Source organism: Nomascus leucogenys, chromosome 9, assembly GCF_006542625.1.
Source record: "Nomascus leucogenys isolate Asia chromosome 9, Asia_NLE_v1, whole genome shotgun sequence".
Classification (NCBI taxonomy): domain Eukaryota; kingdom Metazoa; phylum Chordata; class Mammalia; order Primates; family Hylobatidae; genus Nomascus; species Nomascus leucogenys.
In genome coordinates this window covers 3,060,529-3,077,891 of record NC_044389.1, presented here as the reverse complement: position 1 = coordinate 3,077,891, position 17,363 = coordinate 3,060,529, and the positions used below count along the sequence as shown (strand labels likewise).

The window sequence follows — 17,363 nt, the reverse complement described above, 5'->3', positions numbered from 1 at the left end:
CAATTAAACCTCTTCTGCCAACACTTCAACACATAGTGTTCAGATTACCAAATACACAGCCCTTGGGGAGGTATATGATCTCATCCTTAGACAAAAAGGAGATGAGTGGCAATAATTTTCTAAGGCCAGCCTGATCAACTCTCACATAATGCTATTTGAACTGTACCAGCATGACTGCCAGCACCTGATGAATGATAAACACCTCCATCTCCTTCTAGGTGTGAAAGTACATTATATATTGATTTACTGCTAGATCTAGTCTCCTACTGGCCCTGTCCTGTTAGTCTTGGACTCCTAACATGTGCCACAAAGATTAGTTCTAATACCTAAACAGAAGTACTACTAGCTTTGAACTATACCTAGGAATTCAAGTCATGCTTCAAATATGCTTTTAATTGTGGCTCAAGCCTTCAATCATGAAAACCTGAAGATCCCCTGCCCCAACTGAAAGGATAAAGGTGGCTGGAGGGGTGAAGATTGGTATATACTGGATAGCCCAACATAGCATCTTTAAAGAATGATTTTTACCTAGGAAGTATGTTCTGGGCTCTGCTCTGTGCATAAAAGGGCCATCTAACTATAGGTCCAGAGCTAGTGGGCTTGCTTTCTTGAACTATGTCTCTGTGCCCAGCTCTGGATCAGTGATGGGGGTATCTCCTTTCTAAGAGATACTGTGGTTGGCCAGTCTATGTAAGGTCTCCACCTCTAGACTAATGAGCTCTGGGGACATATAAAGCAGTGAAAACTCTTTTGGTATAAAGCATATGACTGAAAGAAGGAGAAAATACAATTTGCAGAAGGAGGTGAGTTCTGTCCTAGAAGAAGCCAGAGGGAATGCTGATCAAACCAAATCAAAATGCCCTCTACAAAGGAGATGTCAAAGCCCCAGGTTTGGCCATGGTATCTGGGTTGCTGAAAAGGAGTAGGAGAGGGAGGGATTAATAGAATTAAGCAGTTCAAGGAATTGCGAGGCTATAGTATGTGTTGAATTTACAATCAAGTTCCCCAAAACATTGGTAGGAAAGTAGAGAAAAAAAGGGCTAGATAGAGGTCAGAGCAATAATACAGTCATTTGGTTTAAAATTTAATCCCCAACTGATAACTGATCATTTTCAATAACTCCAATTAGTTCTCACCTTCTTGCAAATTAAAGGGAAAAAATCTTCAAGTCAAATTCTCTCAATTATATTGGTCATGATCTAGGTCACTAAATCTATTAAAAGAATCATTCAAAGAAAAATGGAAGCAGCTGATTTAAATCTCCACAAAGCAAAACTGCAAAATATTTTAGAGTTCATACCTTCCTGAAACACAGCTACTTCTCTAAACACTTTATTCTCTCTTAGATACTTCTTAACAATTATTAGAATTTTAAAAATTATATTAAGAGAATAATTAGGTGAAACAGGGCAAGTTCCAGTCTCTGAAAATAATTCTAATGATAAAACAAATCCCTCAGAAATGACACATCCTCACTATATATATTTGACTAACATCCCTGTTAAAACATAATTGGGTGATATTTCTCAGGTAGGTATTATTGTTCTTCAAAAATTAATTACACACTAGTATCATGAATAGTTTCCAGTTCCCTTCCTCCAAACACAAATTTGCTCCAGAAGAAAATCAATAAAAGGTAAACATATGCAAGAAGCTAAACTGAGTCATTTTATAGAAAATTAAAGTCCTATGAAATAAACTGCTCAATATGAAGAGCTTTTGAAGGGATAATCAGGGGGTGAGGGAGGTAGTTCAAAATTCTGCCACATGGACGCTTGCTCCAAGAATTCCAAGTTTAGGCTACCATAGTAACGTAGATCAGTTACATAATTTGTTAAATACATTTATAGATGTAAAATGAATCCAACCCTTTTTAGTATAGTTTTAATGGAAAATGTATTCTAAGTTCTAAAAGAAGTTAGCTTACAAATAACTCTCTGGAACACAAATTATTTTTGTATTAAAGATGACCTGAATTAGATGGGATTCAAAACTTTAGAAATTCATACCCAAAAAAAGTACATTAGAAATAGCAGTTAAAATTACAGGCAATATATGATTAAAAGCCAAAATGTGAAACATAGACAATAAATACTTCAGAAGTTTTTAAAAGAAGTTGATCAACATGGGCTACAGAGTCCCTAAAATGAGAAGGATTTAGATGGAAAAAGTGAGATGAAAGAGCTATATATTGGTCACAGGCTTGAATCAGAAACGATTATTTAATGGGAGTGATAGAGCTGAAGCAAAATATTTGAGCAATAAATAAAAGACAAAGTAGGATACCTAGGGAAGGACCTGGATAAAGAAAGCTTAACATGTTAGGCTCAGGAGTCTAAGAACTGGGAGCTATTCCAAGTTATTAAAGAAGAGACATAATGAAAATAGGGACTTAGGAATATTAATCAAGTGGCAGTCTCTATGACAGAGGATGTTTTCTGTTATTTTCAGGTGTGAATTTGCAATTCTAACTCTTGAGGCTTAAAAATTTTTAATATACCTGTACTTCCTTTGTGACTTAGACTATATCTTGCTGCTATTCCCAACCTGACTAGATTCCTTGTCTCGTAGCCTAATTTTACAATTCATTCATTTATTAAAAAACTACCTATGAAGCACCTCTTATGTGTCAGGCATTGTGCTAGGGATAGCACACTAAGAATTACAAACCCAGACCCTGTCCTCATGAAGCTGAGAATCTAATAGGGGATTCAGAATGTGGTCTATCTTGATGAATGTTACATGTGAGCTTGAGAAGAATCTGTGTTCTGGTGGTGTTGGATGGAATATTCAATAAATGTCAATTAGATCAAGTTGATTGGTAGCACTGTTCAGGTCAACTGCCTGCTTGATTTATCAGTCACTGACAGTGGGATGTTGAAGTCTCCAACTTTCATAATGGATTTGTCTATTTTTCCTCCAGTAATTAATCAAAATTACCATTTAGATGCACCTACCAGTTTACAATTTTAGCAGCTCTCATTTTAGGTAAACAGATCTCAATTGTGACTGTCCACTTTTGTCTGTTTATCCAGATTTCAGGGTAGGAGTTTGCCCTGCAAATTCAATTTTCTAATGGGTCCAAGAAAAATCATTGATTTTCAGTTTGATCACCATTTTCTTGTTGTAATGACAAGACTGACAACTTTCAAGCTATATTCATGTTCTAGTTGAAACAAGGAGTCACAAACTTTGATCACCTTTTCTAACTGAAATGAAAAGAATGTATTCTCCAAATCAATGGCTGCACACCCTGTAACTAAAACCTTATTAATCTGCTCTGGCAGTGATATCACATCAGGCAAAGTAGCTGCAATTGAGGCTACTAATTGTTTAAGTCTGCAGTAGCCTACAGTTTTTCCCCAAGAGACATCCAGTTTCTGCAGCCATTAGGCTGGCAAATTAAAGAGATCTATGTTAGGCACCAGTATATTTGCATCTTTTAGGTCTTTAATTATGGCACTAATCCCTACTGTCTTCCCTGGGATAAGAGATGTTTTTGATTTACAATTTTGATCTGATGAAGGGAGCAGTTTCAGAAGGTTTTTTTTGGTCTTTTCCCTACCATGATAACTTTTACTTCAGAGATTAGGGACCATAGGGGGTAACTTTCAACTGTCAAGTATATCTATTTCAATTATGTACTTGGTGATGGAGATAATTATCACTGCAGGGGTAGGGGAGTCTGTGGGCACATTGAGCCCACTGTGATTTGGAATTTGGTCATAGATTTCCACTCTGGGAGTCAACGTCAACTCAGACTCTGTGCTCAATCATCCTTGAGAGATCTAGTTATTTCCTTTTCATCAGTGTACGGTCGCCTGTGTAAATGGCCAGAGGTCCCTTTTGGGAGGACTGTGGATACTGTCATAATATAAACTTTGACTAGTATTGCAGGGCCCTTCTTAGGAATCCAGCCACTTCTTTGGTCAGTAGTTTCTGGTTCTGGAAATTGGTTCAGGTCTGGGAAATGAGTAAAGAATTATGCTTTCTGCTGGGCTGACTGTCCTCAGCCTCCTGCTCCTCTGTTCTTGCTTTTCTTTCTTTAATTAGAGATGCTGAACAGCACCATTCTTAATTGGCTTGGCAGCCAGGGGAGGAGGTGGGTGCAGCTCCTGAGGGGGAAACCAGTTGTCTTGTTGGGAAGAGGCCTCCGCAGCATCTTCCAGCACAGTGGGTACTCTTCTAGCCCTTATTAGGGAAGGGTGGGCCACCTCTGCACACCCAGAGGGTTCAGGTAGACCTGTAGACTCCAGATCCTTAGGGGCACCTATCCAGATGTCCTGTCAGAGTTTTCAGGATCCCTGGTCATCCCTATCAGGGCCCTGCCCTTCACATAACAGACCTACCTGGGCTGAGCATTCAGATGCCTCTGGAGCTCTGCAACTCTCACAATTAGGTCTTTAGCCTGTTGTTTTACCCTGTCTACCCTTCCACTACTAGTATAGAGGGCCTCTTATGAGGCTACCACCAAGGCTTTCTGGTTTCACATACTTGTTAACAGTTCTCAGCCTCTCATTATCCTTATGTAGGGTGTCAATACAACTTAGCAGCAAATGCCTGCATCATGGCTTCTTCCACGGTATTCCACTCCAACAGGACATTTTCCAAGATCATCATCAGTGCAGTCTTTATGAAGTGAACTGCCACGTTGGGCCAGGATCTATTGCTGTCACATCTACCAATCAGAACAGATCCTGCTACATGGTGAGTGAGCCAGTTACAAATTACCTCCTATTTTCTCATATCACTATCCATACTCCTAGTTTTAGACCTGGTCTTCTGAGAAGCAGACACTAAGATGGGATTACATGTACAAGGATCATGTTATCAGATATGCCCATGTAAAAGGAAATAGAGAGGGAGCAGGAGGAGGCCAGGAGAGCAGTCTGACAATAATGCAAGTCTTAGTCCTAGTAAAGGACAGTGAGAGAAGGTTGGCTGAAAGCAGAAGCGTCCTAGGCTGTAATGTAGTCTAGGAAAAGTTTGGCAAAGCCAGCCAAGAGTGCTCACTTCTGCAGCACATATACTAAAATTAGAATGATACAGAGAAGATTAGCATAGTCCCTGTGCAAGAATGACATACAAATTCATGAAGAATTTCACATTTTTACAAGCCAGAAAACATTAGAGTCCTATCTTCAACCTCCTTAAACAGAGTAACTCTCAGCCAATAATTTTGTATCCAGCAAAACTAAGTTTCATAAATGAAGGAGAAATAAAGTCATTTTCAGACAAACAAATGCTGAGGGAATTTGTCACTACCAAACCAGCACTACAAGAAATGCTAAAAGGCGTTCTAGACCTTGAAACAAAAGCTCAATAAGTACCAAAACAGAACCTCTTGAAACCTTAAAACTCACAGGGACTATAAAACAGTAACACAATGAAAAAAACTGTTTAGGTAACAATTAATATGATGAAGAGAACAGTGCCTCGTATCTCAATATTAACACTGAATGTAAATGGTCTAAATGCTCTGCTTAAAAAATACAGAATGAATTTTAAAAATCACAAACCAAATATCTGCTGTCTTCAAGAGACTCACCTAACATGGAAAGATTCATATAAACTCAAGGTAAAAGGGTGCAAAAAGATATTCCATGCAAATAGAAACCAAAAGTGAGCAGTAGTAGCTATTCTTATATCAGACAAAACAGACTTCAAAGCAATAACACATTAAAAAAAAAAGCAAAGATGGTCACTATATAATGACAAAAGGATCAATTCAACAAGAAGATATTTCAATTCTAAATTCATATGCACCTAACACTGGAGATCACAGATTTATAAAACATTTAAAAATGTTTAAATTTTAAAAATTACTACTAGATCTAAGAAATGAGACAGCAACACAATAATGGTGGAAGACTTCAATACACCACTGACAGCACTAGACAGATCTTTGAGACAGAAAGTCAACAAACAATGAACTTAAATGACACTCCAGAACAAATGCACTTAACAGATATTTACAGAACATTCTTCCCAACAACTGCAGAGTATACATTCTTCTCATGAGCACATGGAACACTCTCCAAGACAGACCATATGATAGGCCACAAAATAAATCTCAATAAATTTTTTAAAATTGAAATCATATCAAGTATATTCTCAGACAACAGAGGAATAAAACTAGAAATCAACTCCAAAAGGAACCCTCAGAACTATACAAATACATGCAAATTAAATAATCTGCTCCTGAATATCTGGGTTAACAATGAAATAAAGATGGAAATTTAGAAATTCTTTGAAATGAATGATAATAATGATACAACTATCAAAACCTCTAGTATACAGCAAAAGCAGTGCTAAGAGGAAAGTTTATAGCACTAAATGCCTATATCAAAAAGGGTGGAAGAGCACAAATTGACAACCTAATGTCATACCTCAAGGAGCTAGAGAAACAACAACAAACCAAACCCAAAGCTACAAGAAGAAAAGAAATAACAAGATCAGAGTAGAACTAAATGAAATTCAAACAAAAAACCCCAAAAGATCAACGATACAAAAATCTGGCTCTTTGAAAAAATAAACAAAATAGAACATTAGCTAGATTAACCAAGAAAAGAAGAGAGAAGATCCAAATAAGCTCAATTAGAAGTGATCCTGAAAACATTACAACCAACACCACAGAAATAACAAAAGATCATTCAAGCCAGGCACAGTGGCTCATGCCTGTAATCCCAGCACCTTGGGAGGCTGAGGTGGGCCGATCATTTGAGGTCAGGAGTTCAAGACCAGCCTGGCCAACATGGTGAAACCCCATCTCTACTAAATATACAAAGATTAGCCAGGCGCGGTGGCGGATGCCTATAATCCCAGCTACTCAGGAGGCTGAGGCAGGAGAATCACTTGAATCAGCAGGTGGAGGTTGCAGTAAGCTGAGATTGTGCCACTGCACTCCAGCCGGGGTGAGAGAGCAAGACTCCAACTCAAATAAAAAAAAAATCATTTGAGACTGCTATGAATACCTTTATGCACAGAAACTAGAAAACCTAGAGGAAATGGATAAGTTCTTGGAAACATACAACTCTCCTAGGTTAAATCAGGAAGAAATAGAAACCCTGAACAGATCAATAATAAGCAATGAAATTGAATCTGTAATTTAAAAGTTGCCAACAACAATAAAAACACCCAGGACCAATGGATTCACAGCTAAATTCTACCAGGCATTCAAAGAAGAATTGGTATCAATCCTACTGAAACTATTTCAAAAGACTGAGAAAGAGGGAATCCTCCCTAAATCATTCTATGAAGCCAGTATCACCCTGATACTAATACCTGGAAAGGATACAACAAAAAAAGAAAACTACAGACCAATTTCCCTGGTGAACATAGAGGCAGAAATCCTCAAAAAAATACTAGCTAACTGAATCAACAGCACATCAAAAAGATAATGTACCTTGATCAAGTGGGTTTCATTCCAGGGATGCAGGGATGATTTAACATGTGCAAGTTAATAAATGTGTTATATCACAAAAAACAGAATTAAAAATAAAAACCATATGATCATCTCAACAGATGCAGAAAAAGCACTGGACAAAATCCAGCATGATTTTGTGATAAAAACTCTCAACAAACTAGACATAGAAGGGACTTACTTCAAAATAATAAAAACCACACATGACAAACCCACAGCCAACATCATACTGAATGGGGAGAAGTTGAAAGCATTCTCCCTGAGAACAGGAACGAGACAAGGATGCCTACCTGCACCACTCCTATTGAATATAGTTCTGGAAGTCCTAGCCAGAGCATTCGGGCAAGAGAAAGAAATAAAGGGCATCCAAATTGGAAAAGAGGAATCCGAACTATTGCTGTTTTCAGACAACATGATCGTATACCTAGAAAATCCTAAAGACTCTTCCCAAAAGACTCCTAGATTTGATAAACAAATTGAGTAAAGTCTCAGGTTACAAAATCAATGTACACAAATCAGTAGCACTGCTGCACAACAAAATGACCAAGCTAAGAATCAAATCAAGAACTCAATCTCTTTTACAATAGCTGCAAAGACAAAACAAAACAACTAGGAATATACTTAACAAAGCAGGTGAAAGATCTCTACAAGGAGAACTACAAAACACTGCTGAAAGAAATCACTGATGAAACACACAAAAAAGGAAACACATCCCATGCTCATGAATTGGAAGAATCATTGTGAAAAGGATCATATTGCCCAAAGCAATGTATACATTCAATGCAATTCCCATCAAAATACCAACATCATTTTTCACGGAATTAGAAAAAAAAAATCCTAAAATTCATATTGAACCAAAAAAGAGCCCAAATAGCCAAAGCAATCCTAATCAGAAAGAACAACTCTGGAGGCATCATATTACCAGACTTCAAATTATACTACAAGGGTATAGTTACCAAAATAGCATGGTACTGGTATAAAAAACAGGCACATAGATTAATGGAACAGAATAGAGAACACAGAAATAAAACCAAATACTTACAGCCAGCTGATCTTTGACAAAGCATACAGAAACATAACTTAGGGAATGGACCCTCTTTTTAATAAATGGTGCAGGGAAAACTAGCAATCCACATGTTGAAGAATAAAACTGGATCCCTATCTCTTATCTTACATAAAAATCAACTCAAGATGGATCAAAGACTTACATATAAGATCTGAAAGTATAAAAATTCTGCAAGATAAGGTTGGAAAAATTCTCATAGACATTGGACTAGGCAAAAAATTCATGACTAAGATGCAAAAAGCAAATGCAACAAAAACAAAAATAAATACATAAGACCTAATTAAACTAAAAAGCTTCTGCACAGCAAAAGACATAATAATCACAGCAAGCACACAACCCACAGAACAGGAGAAATTATTTGCAAACCACACATCTGATAAAGAATCTAGAATTTACAAGGAACTCAAACAAATCAGCAAGAAATAAACAATCCCATCAAAAAGTGGGCAAAGGACATGAATAGATATTTCTCAAATGAAGATGTACAAATGGCCAACAAACATATGGAAAAATGCTCAACATCACGAATCCTCAGGGAAATGTAAACTAAAACCACAAGGATGCTACCTTACTCCTGCAAGAATGGCTATTAAAAAGTCAAAAAAAAATAGATGTTGGCATGGATGTGGGGAAAAGGGAATGCTTATACACTGCTGATGGGAATGTAAATTAGTACAACCTCTGTAGAAAACAGTATGGAGATTCCTTAAAGAGCTAAAAGTAGATCTACCATGTGATCCAGCAATCACACTACTGGATATCTACCCAAAGAAAAAGAAGTCATTATACAAAAAAGACACTTGCACAGATATGTTTATAGGAGCACAATTCATAATTGCAAAGATGTGGAACCAACCTAAGTGCCCATCAGCTAACAAGTAGATAAAGAAAATGTGGTTATATATACACCATGGAATACTACTCAGGCATTAAAAGGAATGAAATAATGTCTTTTGCAGTAACTTGGATGGAATAAAAGGGTAATATTCTAAGTGAAGTAACACAGGAGTAGAAAACCAAACACTGTATGTTCTGACTTACAAGTGGGAGCTTTACTGTGAGTATGCAGAAGCATACAGAGTGATATAATGAACTTTAGAGACCCAGAAGGGGGTGGCTGGGAGGGAAGGAAGGGATAAAAAAACTACACATTAGTGGCCGGGCGTGGTGGCTCACACCTGTAATTCCAGCACTTTGGGAGGCCAAGGCGGGCGGATCACGAGGTCAGGAGTTCAAGATCAACCTGACCAATATGGTGAAACCCCATCTCTACTAAAAATACAAAAAAATTAGCCTGGAGTGGTGGTGCACACCTGTAATCCCAGCTACTCAGGAGGCTGGGGCAGAAGAATCGCCTGAACTCAGGAGGCAGAGGTTGCAGTGAGCCGAGATTGCACCACTGCACTCCCGCCTGGGTGACAGAGTGAGACTCTGTCACCAAAAAAAAAAAACCAAAAAAAATAAAACTACACATTAGGGACAATGTACACTACTCAGGTGATGGGTGCACTAAAATCTGAGAATTCACCACTGTATAATTCATCCATGTGACAAAAAAAAAAACCATCTGTACCCCAAAATGTATTGAAATAAAAATTTTTTGAAAAAAGACATCAGGGAACTTTAAGTCGAAGTCAGCTAACAATGGAGTCCCATGTTTTGCAGGAATGGGTCTGCTTTAGTAGCTCCACTGCACTTAATCATAGGCAGAGAACAGCCCTTAGGAAGTATAAACCTGATCCAAAAGTAGTAACACATGTAAAAATTTTTTGAAGCCCAGCACCTAGGGTCCTCAATTAACCTTCCTGTCCTGGGAAGTCTGTGAGGTTCATTGTTGGGTCACCACACTAACTTTTCTATTATTTTTTTTTTTTTTTTTGAGATGGAGTCTCGCTCTGTCGCCCAGGCTAGAGTGCAGTGGCGCAATCTTGGCTCACTGCAAGCTCCACCTCCCAGGTTCACGCCATTCTCCTGCCTCAGCCTCCCAAGTAGCTGGGACTACAGGTGTCCGCCACCATGCCTGGCTAATTTTTTGTATTTTTAGTAGAGACGGGGTCTCACCGTGTTAGCCAGGATGGTCTCGATCTCCTGACCTTGTGATCCACCTGCCTCGGCCTCCCAAAGTGCTGAGATTACAAGCGTGAGCCACTGCGCCTGGCCTTCTATTTTTTAAAAATTATTTTTCTCTCATTTTTTCTTCCTATTTCTTCCCAATCAACACACTAACTTTTCTAAAGGGCATTTCAGGTTTTTTGCTGAAGAATCCTCCAATCGCCTACCGCATAAGGTTTAATCCTAGCTGCTGGTTTATGGAGTAGGGCAAGAGAAGAGAGCTGAGAGTTCCATTATTCAAACTGCATATTTTCATTTGATCCCATCATTCTTAGACCTCTATCTCACTCACACTTCTCTGTCTGAAACTCCAAAGTACAAGAGCTATTGCAGTTTAATTTCTCCGGAAAATAGACTCCTAACTGAAGGAGAGTATCCCAGCTGCATGGGATGGCAGAGGGGTCCCAGTGACCAACTGTTCCATGTGTTCATCTTCAACTGTCTCCCATTTTCAGCTCCTTTCTCACCCCCACCTTCTTCCATACCTGCCAAGTTCTAAAGCACTAAGCAGGTCAGAAGAGTGAATGCATTATTTTCACCGATATTCTTCTCTGCAGGCACTCTGTTGTTGCTTCCTCAACTTCTATCAAGTCAATTTGTATTCTTCCAGCTATGAGCCTTCCAAAATGTTTAAATCACTCACCTGCTGAGATTTCTTCTTATCCATTAATTTCAATGATCAGCTATTATGCCTTGTCTAATAAATATCATATCCAAATATAAAAGTAGGCCCCTGGGTGCCTATTCTTAACATTTTCTTCACAATTCAAACTCAACTTTACCAAAATAAAAATTATGATTTTACTTACACCAATTATACCCACAATTTTCCAATTTTACATTTGTTATTGGATTTTGTCAGGTGGGAGTACTTTAGGAATTTTATACACGGGAAGAATATGGGTTTGTGAGACAGGAGCATGTAAGAGTGAACACACCAAATGATGTAATAGTCATAAAAAAAATTTCCGGAGGCCCCACACACATACTGCCTTACTTACTAGTTTCACAAGCAAAAAATGTTTTGACTAAAATGGGGAACATTCTAATTATGTGCATTTGCATTTTTTAAAGCACAATAATACTATTGCTTCAATAATATTTCTACTATTCTACTAGATTTAAAAATAATAATTTTATACTCAAAAACTGTCAATTCTAAAACAGATCATATTTGAGATTGTTAACAACCCACCCTGGTATTTGAGTTAGAAATTCCATCAATGTTTTTATTTAAAATTTTTTTTGTAATGTACTAATTTATAAAGCTTTATAGGCACCATGTGGAAAATGTATTAAGCAGCTTCATAGCAGTTGTGGTCTTCGTGCCTTGTCCTTCGTTCTTTCTTCACTATTATCTTTAAGCTTTAACACCTTGGTTTCTTCTTCCAGCCTTTAACACATGACTTTGTCTCCCAGCTCTGTGCGTGTTCATTCTCTCCAGGCTCAACAGAGAGACACAAAGTATTTTCTCTTCTGCAGTTAGCCTCAGCATTGCCCCCTCACACAGTTACAGCTGGTGTGGCCCAGAATTCCCAGAATAACCCACTTCACTCTCCTCTGTACCTGCTTCCTATGAGTTGCGTTTTAGACATACTATGCTTTGAAATTATACTATAACTCAGGAAGTTAGGATGTTTCATTGTGGCAATCTCATGGGAATAAGGCCACCATAAAAATAAATTATCCTGGGGAGACGACAAAAACACATTACAGATTTTGCAAAAACTACAGCAATCATGAAGTAACCTGGACCATTAACAAGAAGATATTTGTAATTATCCATTTATAAATATACATACCAGAGATCCCTGAAAAGTATAAAATTGTACTACAATAACTTTAAGCTTCCCTCTTATTTTACTGACTCCAAAATGAACTAGATATCTTTAAAACAGAAGAACAGACTCTCATTCCATCACTTCCAATTCACTGGACTACTCATAACTTAATGTTCTTGATCTTCCCAAGGAGCTGCTTTTATCTGATTATATAAATCAATGGTAATATACTAGAAAACTGCAGCCTGGAAAGACAAAGCAACGCCACAGTTAAACTGAAAATTCTACTAGATATTAACACAAACGAAAATCACATACATAAAGCTAATTCTCTATTATCATAAAAGAGCTGTTTTGTTTTGTTTCTGACACTAATAACTTCTTAGCATTCCAAGCAATAACATATTTCACCTACGATCTTGTTTTAATTTGCTTTTTAAAGGTCATTTTCCAAGAGTAGATTGAAACAACAGGGTAAGAATAAGAAATTTCAAGACAGTTTACACACCTGAAATAAAATATACTTAGGTTTTTAAAAAAGTCCCTCACCTCTATCCAAAGCAGAAAGAAAATTCCATTAGCTGCATATTTTTCTTTCTTTTTTTTTTTTGAGACGGAGTCTCCCTGTCGCCCAGGCTGGAGTGCAGTGGGGCGATCTCTGCTCACTGCAGGCTCCGCCCCCCGGGGTTCACGCCATTCTCCTGCCTCAGCCTCCCGACCAGCTGGGACTACAGGCGCCCGCCATCACGCCCGGCTAATTTTTTGTATTTTTAGTAGAGACGGGGTTTCACCGTGTCAGCCAGGATGGTCTCGATCTCCTGACCTCGTGATCCACCCGCCTCGGCCTCCCTAAGTGCTGGGATTACAGGCGTGAGCCACCGCGCCCGGCCTGCATATTATTTTTTAAACCAATAATTGCTAACAAACACAAAAAAACAAAAGTAAAAAAAAAATCACTCTACTGAACGCTTACAAAAGAAAAAACAGGAGAATACAATGTAGTTAAGCACAGCTCCTACGTATATAGTACTTTTCAATACAAGCAACGGCAACAATGAAAGAACACAGCCTTCTACATACTGAAATACCAAATGCCCCCTTGTGGACAGCACTGTTACTAGCTTTGCATATAAAATCTGTTCAAACGAACTTTTCTCTCTGTGATTTGAATCTGTGTACCTATCAATTGACCATTCTGACCTTGGAGAGAACACAAACCCAGTGAGGGCTGTTCACAGAACACCTCAGGAGGCAGTCTCAGAGATTATAGCATTTTAATAACCTCGCTACTTTAAAAATATATACTTACACGTGTCAGTAGTGCTCTAGGATCACTCATTTTAATGACTGCTTATCAGGCATTAAAAACAACATTTCTAAGAATTTTCAAAAGGCATAAACTACCAGAGTGAGCCCAGTGGGAGCATGACTAATTGGGTGTACAGTGAGGTAATGGGTCCCAGGAAGACCCAAATAGGGCTGTATGTCCATCAGGCAGCACAGCTAAAAGAAGAATCTGAATCATGATAAAGAAATTAGTATCACAGTCAGGAAAATGATGTGGGGCATCAGGATGAAGAAAAGATAAGTAGGTCAATGAGTAATAAGACTGGAAGTCAGAGAGTGGGACATGACATGGACCACAACAGAGAATAATAGAGGGGAGAGTCTTGCTTCTCTGAAAAGCCAGGTGTGTGATAAAAACAATGGCCCGATGGTTTAAAAGAACTATGACTTAAAACCATCTCTTTCTTCAGGCTTCTCTTGCTTTTGTAATATGTTCTTCTCCTGTTTGTCCTATGGCAAGCTGAAACATATGTCAGAAGGGAATATAGACAAACAGCCAAAGATTAATATTTCAAAAAGCCAATTCATCAAAGGATTAATTTGCAGGGAGACCAATCTACCTACGATTCCAAACTTACTAAAAATTCACTTTAAAGAAAATCATTCATATTTGTGAACTTATAACCTGAAATATACTCTTTTTCTAAGAATATTTTCAATAATAATACTAAATGCTAAACGATTTCTGTAAGTTTTGGGTTTTCAGCAAACATTTCTTAAAATGTTACTAAATAAAATCATATTCATTAGAACATATTCAAGGATTTGGATTTCGGCAAATTGGCTTCCTGTGAATTGGTTTTCTATAAATTGATCAAGAGTCTTCCAGAGAATGTTTGAGATGAGATTAAGTATTTTCCTAAATAATGTTTCTCTGTTTCTACACCTTCTCCCCCATTCTTTCCACCACCAGCTAGTCTTGTTAGCTTTAGGAACAGGATCCATCTGACTGACAAAGCATATGCACTGGTGAGAGATTTCCCTGAAGGATCCAAGCTGCCTGGGTGTAGTGGAGGACAAGGGGGAGGGTATTGATAGGAAAACTAGAGAAGAGAAAGATAGGGGTCATCACTTTTATGACTCTGAATGAGTCAAGGAATAGGACGTCCACTTTGCAATACAATTGACTGCAGGGATATGGTGGGGCTTGTTGATAAGAGCCATTACAGTAACTTACCACAAGCAAGGCTGTATTGCACATCTTTCTCTGAGGGATATAGATCCCCTATATCTGTTGATCTCAAGTTGTGCTCTGTAATAGAGCCTATTGTGATGTCTGCCAAAAAAATACAAATGTCCAGGCCTTACTCTAGACCTACCAAATTTCTGAGGAAATCCTCGGAACGTATACTTTTATATACATTATTAATATATACTTTTATATACATTAAGCAGCACTATTCACAATAGCAAAGACATGGAATCAACCCAAATGCCCATCAATGATAGATTGGACAAAGAAAATGTGGTACATATACACCATGGAATAATATGCAGCCACAAAAAGGAAAGAGATCATATCCTTTGCAGGGACATGGATGGAGCTGAAAGCCATTTCCGTCAGTAAATTAATGCAGGAACAGAAAACCAAACACCCCATGTTCTCACTTATATGTGGGGCCTGAACATTGAGAACACATGGACACAGAGAGGGGAACAACACACACTGGGGCCTGTCAGGGGGTATGGTGGGGGGAGTGGAGAGCATTAGGAAAAATAGCTAATGCATGCTGGACTTAATACCTAGGTGATGGGTTGATAGGTGCAGCAAACCACCATGGCACACGTTTACCTATGTAACAAATCTGCACATCCTGCACATGTACCCCAGAACTTAAACATTAAAATTAAAGAAGAATATACCTTTTATATATATTACTATGGCTACAGGTCTTTGCTGAACATACTTGGAAATTCTTGGAAGGAATTTCAGGTAGGCACTAAGTCCCTTTTTGGTGAATGCACATGTTAGAGACTAGAAAATGTACACCCAACTAGCTCAAGGGAAGTAAAGGTTCTGCACTTTTTGTTAAGAGGGTTAAATATCAGCCGGGTGAGGTGGCTCACACCTGTAATGGGAAGCTGAGGCAGGCAGATCACCTGAGGTCAGGAGTTTAGCCTGGCCAACATGGCAAAACCCCATCTCTACTAAAAATACAAAAATTGGCTGGGCGTGGTGGCAGGCACCTGTAATCCCAGCTACTCAGGAGGCTGAGGCAGGAGAATCACTTGAACCCAGGAGGCAGAGGTTGCAGTGACCCGAGATCGTGCCATTGCACTCCAGCCTGGGCAACAGAGCAAGACTCCGACTCAAAAAAAAAAAAAAAAAAGGTGTTAAATATCTAATGAATTCTATTATAGTTTTGAGAAGGTACCAAAAGATTCAGAAGATTCACAACTTACATAACAGCACAGCTTAATAAGTGAAAACAGATTGCACATCTTTGGGCCTTATGCTTATCCCTTCCAAGTTGATTGGGGTTAATTTCAAAACAGACTTGTTTTAATAAAACAGTACTTTTCCTTTATCAAGGGAAAATAGAACAGGAACTAACACAGAGCTTACTATGTCAGGCACTATGCTATTTGTTTTATCTATCTCTAACAATCTTCACAGTAACCCTGCATGAGAGTTTAATTAACTCAATTTTACAGATGAGGAAATTAAGCCTCAGAGAGATGAAGTAACTTCCTCAGTGTCCCATAGTCTGAATTTGAGCCATGATGGTCTGATTCCAAAACCTACGTTTCTAGGGAAAATAGGTTATACTCAGTACACTTTCTCACCCCCACTCTTCCACTACACACCACATCACATTTTCTCCTAACATCCTAGCCTGTAATTGGCACTTCTTTCTTTGCTTTTGAATAATTTGCCTGAACTCTGGACAATGTGTTTTATCCTCTCCTACAGCAGAAGTTTCTAGAACATTCTTTTGCTGAACATTCATAAAGCCTTCCCCTTCTTAACTTCTGTGATACCATTCTTCCAGTTGTCCCCCTCATCCTTTCTCAATATTTTTCCTTCTCAATAATATTCCCTAAATTGCCTCCTAACACTTCAAATGTCAGCATTCCCCAGGGTTTCAACCTCAATTCCTATTTTTCAGACTGCATATTTTTCCCGAGCAATCCCTTGTAGTTTCATGACTCCATGTGACACTTATGACTTGGTGATCTCTATTTTCAGAGAAGCAACTTTCCATAATCCAAAACTATTTTCAGTTGCTTCCAAACCACTATCACCTGTGTAATATACACAAACAAAACTAAACTTACCATTTCATAACATCCTAACTAGTTTCAATGTCTATTATCCTGTTCATTGTAATCCATGAAGTTATTCAAGCCAAAACTCTCAATTGTCATTAAATTCTCTTGCAGTCTCACCCAATATCTAAGTATTCATGAAATCCTCATTCCTAAATAGATCTTTAATCTGTCTCCTCTGCTCCATCCCCATATAATACTGCCCAAGCAAAAAAAACCCACCTTCCCTTACCTAGACTACGACAAAAGCATCCTAACTGGTTTCTCTGATTCACTTCTAACCCACCCTGAGGAATCCTTCTTCATGGTGGTTGGGGTGGGGGTGGGAGGATCTTTCAATCTCTATATAAAATATTTCAATAGC

The 17,363-nt window shown here is 38.3% G+C and overlaps 1 protein-coding gene and 1 non-coding gene across 5 annotated transcripts in view; one reads left to right on the top strand and one right to left on the bottom strand.

Annotated features, from left to right (window-relative positions):
* Positions 1-17,363, bottom strand: part of CCDC169 (coiled-coil domain containing 169) — a 70,587-nt gene that overhangs the window by 36,388 nt on the left and 16,836 nt on the right. The gene's annotated exons all lie outside the window — the stretch shown is intronic.
* Positions 5,006-5,112, top strand: LOC115836870. Its single transcript, XR_004031862.1, has one exon. It is a non-coding gene; the product is annotated as a U6 spliceosomal RNA (small nuclear RNA).